This window comes from Portunus trituberculatus, chromosome 41, assembly GCF_017591435.1.
Source record: "Portunus trituberculatus isolate SZX2019 chromosome 41, ASM1759143v1, whole genome shotgun sequence".
Taxonomy (NCBI): Eukaryota; Metazoa; Arthropoda; class Malacostraca; order Decapoda; family Portunidae; genus Portunus; species Portunus trituberculatus.
In genome coordinates this window covers 16,575,711-16,580,940 of record NC_059295.1, presented here as the reverse complement: position 1 = coordinate 16,580,940, position 5,230 = coordinate 16,575,711, and positions in this window count along the sequence as shown.

The window sequence follows — 5,230 nt, the reverse complement described above, 5'->3', positions numbered from 1 at the left end:
AACGAACACCTGCTCCCTAAAACAGCACACGCACATACATACATACATACATACATACATACATACATACATACACAACTTGCACAAATTCATGATATACAGGGGAGAAGAAATCGTCTGAGCTAGAAGTCAGTCTCTCTCTCTCTCTCTCTCTCTCTCTCTCTCTCTCTCTCTCTCTCTCTCTCTCTCTCTCTCTGATACACGGTTCTCCTAGTAGGCTCCTACGAATGGAGGGAGGAAGGGACGGAGGGAGGGAGGGAGAGAAGAAGGGAGGGAAAAAAGGGAGGAAAGGAGTGAGTGTGGAGAGAAGAAAAGGAAAAAGGGAGTGAGGGGAGGAGGAGGGGAGGGAGAGGAGAGAGAGGAGGAAGAGGAGAGGCATGACAAGGAGAGGTAAAAAGACTGGAATGAAATATGTGCAGGAGAAAAACGGATATATATATAGAAAGTAAGGAAGGATAGAGAGAGAGAGAGAGAGAGAGAGAGAGAGAGAGAGAGAGAGAGAGAGAGAGAGAGAGAGAGAGAGAGAGAGAGAGAGCAGTTTGTCCTACGTGTGACACTGAAACATTCAATTAACACTCCCTCCATCAAATTGGTTTATTTTACCATCCATCTATCTACCCAACTTGACCTCCTCTGCGTGTCTCTTCTCCTCCTCCTCCTCCTCCTCCTCCTCCTCCTCCTCCTCCTCCTCCTCCTCCTCCTCTTCCTCCTCCTCCTCCTCCTCCTCCTATTGTATCCTCTAATTAATCCCTCTCACACGTCCCTAACACTTCCTTCTCTTTCTTCTAATAAATCAGTCCTATTCACTTTTTCTCTCTTTTTTCTTTTATATATCATCTTTACTTCCAAGTTTCTCTCCTGGTCAATCTCCTGGGGTGCCATGATCGACTCTTCCGGTAAACACACGCTCTTTTCTTCTCCTCCTCCTCCTCCTCCTCCTCCTCCTCCTCCTCCTCCTCCTCCTCCTCCTTTTCCTCCTTCTCCTCCTCCTCTTTCTCCTGCTCCTCTTTTTCCATTACGGAGTTAAGAAAAACGAAGATTCCCAGGCAATTTCCAAACGACAAAGACACTCCGGAACTTTCACTTGACTTTTTTTGTTCTTCTCTCTAACTTGAACCATTGTAAGGGAGACGCGTCAAAACTTCCTGCTTCTATTTAAGTTCAAGTTTTGCTTATGAATGAAGACCAGAACGGAGCCTCATACTGAAGACCTTTGATATTGGTGGCATTTGGGGGACCGTCTTTACAAATACCCTATAGTGCCGACCGTGGCCAGGATTCGAACCCTTGAGATTAATAAGGATGCGTATGGGCGGGTCATATTTGTGGGCGTTACTACTGAGCTATATCCTTAAACACTTCTACATCACCCCTTCACTGGTTTCAAAAGGCTTTACTTGAAGGCAGACAGGTTTTTAAAAATATTTGTACCCTTTAGTGAGGTTTTTAAAGATATTTGTATCCTTCTAATGAGAGATTGACAAGATTTCTGCATTACTAATAGACCATGAACCATATTCTTAAACACTTCTTCACTACTTTCAAATGGTTATACTTGAAGACACACGAGTTTTTAAAGATATTTGCAGAGTTCTAGTGAGAGATTAACAAGATTTCTGCATTACTAATAGGCGAAACAGTCTCGAGAACCTGGCTGATCAGTTCTGTGGCCTTGGAAAATAGTTGTGGTAAGAGAATAAAGTGTTTCTGAATACCTGACTGTATAGTAAGGGGGAGTCACGATTCAAGAGAGCTTCGGAGATAAATTTACACATAGATTTTTTTTTTAATTAGTTTTATTGTGGAACCTAGGCAGACAGTGGAGCCATGCGTGCTTTGTGGTCCGAGAGGTCTCCAAGTGCACGGGTTTGAATCCTGTCCACGGTCCGAGTGTAGGTTGGGCTTCCTTACTCGGGGTAACGGTTTCCTAGCGGGTGGGCTTTGAGATAAGAGGTACCCTAAAATAGTAATCCCTTTAGCCCATAAATTCTCGTGAAAAGTCCACATAGTATAAATAAATTAGTAAAAACCACTCAAGTTGTTTGTTTTCTTCCTTCCTTCTATCTTTTTTCCTCCTTTCTTTTCATTCATTTATTTATGTTTATTCCTCTTCCCTACTTCCTTCTTTTTTTTTCTTTTCTTTCTCTCTTTCCATTCATTTAATTATCTACCTATATGTCGTTTCATTCATCTTAGTTCCCATATTCCTTGCACATTCACCTTCAATCCACTCAGTACTGGAAGGCATTTCTACCTTTAGTTTTGGGTGTGATTAGACGATTTTATTGACATTAAGAAGGGTCTATGGAGGTCAGAGGATTAATGACCACAGTCTTCACTATTTCAATCTCTACATGAGTTTCTGAAGCTGTATTAAATCACCAAACAGTAAGAAGAATGAATAAGAAAACGCGTCATAGTACTGAAGGGGTTAAGCATCAATAATTGTACACCACGACAGTTGAAGTCATGTAGCCAGCAACATCTCTTATTCTGACGGTGCAGGAGAGACGTGGCGGAGTTCATACCTCAGGAAAAACACGAGGAGGAGGAAGCAAGAAGCATGAACGTGATGTGTGTGTGTGTGTGTGTGTGTTTTGTCTGGCTTGAAAGGCTGAGTGGTGTGTGTGTGTGTGTGTGTGTGTGTGTGTGTGTGTGTGTGTGTGTGTGTGTGTGTGTGTGTGTGTGTGTGTGTGTGTGTGTGTGTGTGTGTGTGTTCTATGAAGGGCAATTTTTATTCATCATAGCTAAATAGAGAAGAAACAGAAAGGTAGATAAATAAAACAAATAAAAAATCATCACAAACATTAACAACACCATCATTTTTTTTTTTTTTTGCAAGATGATGAAGACAGCGGCCATCTTCACTTGACTCTCTCTCTCTCTCTCTCTCTCTCTCTCTCTCTCTCTCTCTCTCTCTCTCTCTCTCTCTCTCTCTCTCTCTCTCTCTCTCTCTCTCTCTCTCTCTCTCTCTCAATTGGTGATTACGGCGCAAATGGAAGGTGAAGGTCAAGGTAGAAGAAGAAGAAGAAGAAGAAGAAGAAGAAGAAGAAGAAGAAGAAGAAGAAGAAGAAGAAGAAGAAGAAGAAGAAGAAGAAGAAGAAGAAGAAGAAGAAAAGAAGAAGAAGAAAAAGAAGAAGAAGAAAATAAAAATACAAAATGAAGTAAACGAAAAAAGAAGTAAAAAGAAAAGGAAAAAAGAAAAGAAAAATGTAAAGAGAGCAAAGGAAAGAAAAAGAAAAAGGGAAAATATATACGAAAGGTTAGAGGAGAAAAAATAGAAGAAGAGAGAGAAGACCACATAAAGATGCAGAGGAGGAGAGACAAGAGAAAACAAAAGGGAAGAGAGTGGTTGAGCAGAGAGGATAGGAGAGAAGAGGAAAGAGGAGAGAAGGCGAAGGAAAGGAGCAGAGAGAAAAGAAGAGATGAGAGAAGGCAAAGGAGAGGAGAGGAAAGGAGAGGAAAGGAGAGGAAAGGAGAGGAAAGGAAAGGAGAGGAGAAGAGAAGAGAAGAGAGGAGAGGAGAGGAGAGGAGAGGAGAGGAGAGGAGAGAGAGAGAGAGGAGAGGAGAGAGAGAGAGAGAGAGAAGAGAGGAGAAAAGAGGAGAGAAGAGATGAATAAAGATGAAGGAGAGGAGAGGAGAAAAGAGGAGAGGAGAGAAGCAAGTTCAGAGGATTTCAACTTCTGAATAAGTGAAGACGTGTCTGTTTATATATTTCCACAACTCAGGTTTAAAAGATATCGCAAAATAAGGAATGAGTATGCTGGCTAAACATTACCTTAATATAACATGAACTAAAACAAACATTAATTACAACCAAGAATCAATTAATAACAAGAAATATTAATGAACGAATGAATATAACAAGTACATTTATAAAAAAAAAAATAATAAGTTTCTGTCGACCACAAAAAATGGCCAGACCACTTCATCCACATACATAGAAAAAATAGTACAAGGAGAAAATTATAACAAGAAAAGGAACTTCAAGAAAAACACAAGGAGAAATATATAAAAGAAAACGAACAGCAGCAGATATGTTGACCCTAATGAGTTCGTTTGTTAAGAACTACACTGGTATTTGATTAAAACTTCAAGGGGTTGGATGGTAAAGTCGAGGAAGAGGAGGAGGAGGAGGAGGAGGAGGAGGAGGAGAAGGAGGAGGAGGAATACAAAGGAATACAACGGAGGACAAACAGCAACAGACCCTGAGATCCATACTAGGCTGTTTGTTGAAGCTATTTCCTAACTACCAGTGATAGAGACAAGACAGCAAAGCAGAGGACTACTCCCCACCCATCCCTCCCTCCAGCCGAGGTTGGCAGAAAAAAAAGGTAAAACCATGTGATATTAAAAAATCACATGGAATTTTAGTAGAGAGTGAAAAGGAAATATGTAATCTACGTCTGACTACTTGTGTTTGTGGGGGAAAGTGTTAACGCTTGGTGAATGTAATGTTGTGTGTGCATTGTGTACGTGGATGCACAGTGTGTATGTCGAATGGGTGGTGCGGCAGCCTTGCCTGGCGCTTTCTAGGGAGGCAGCAGTCAATCAGGCCCCAGCACCGTTCAATCCACTGAAATAGCATACTTTCCCTGTAGGTACGCCGCACGCTTGTTTCTCCTTGCAACATTGATCCCTAGTACTTTAGTTCCCGATGATGATCAATAATTGAGAAGCCCGTCACAGGTCAAGAGTAGTAGTGGTGACCGTTAACTCTGGGCTAACTGTAGGTGTAGGCAGTGTTGTGTAGTGTGTATGTGTAGTGTGGATTTATTTCACAGCCTTGGGATCATTTTTGTTGTTCTGCGTTGTATTTTTTCTAATTTCTCGTTATCTTTTTTGTAGTAAGGTGACCAAAACTGAACATTGTATTCGAGATGCGGACGCACGAGAGAGTTGTATAATGTTAATAATATTTTCTCGGATTTGAAGGTATAAGATCTTCCAATGTAACTGACTAATTTATTTGTAATTTTAACGACTTCGGTACATTGTCTACTTGGCTTGAAATCTGCTGAAACTATGACGCCAAGATATTTTTCTTTGTCCACACTCGTCATCGGAGTATTATTCATCTTGAATATCGCCTGAGGATTTTGATTTCGTATGTGTAGCACGTGGCATTTATCTATATTGAATTTCATTTTCCAATTATTTGACCATACGACAAGGGTATCTATATCGCTTTGCAAAATTTGCCAGTTTTGTGTCATCTGCAAATTTCGAT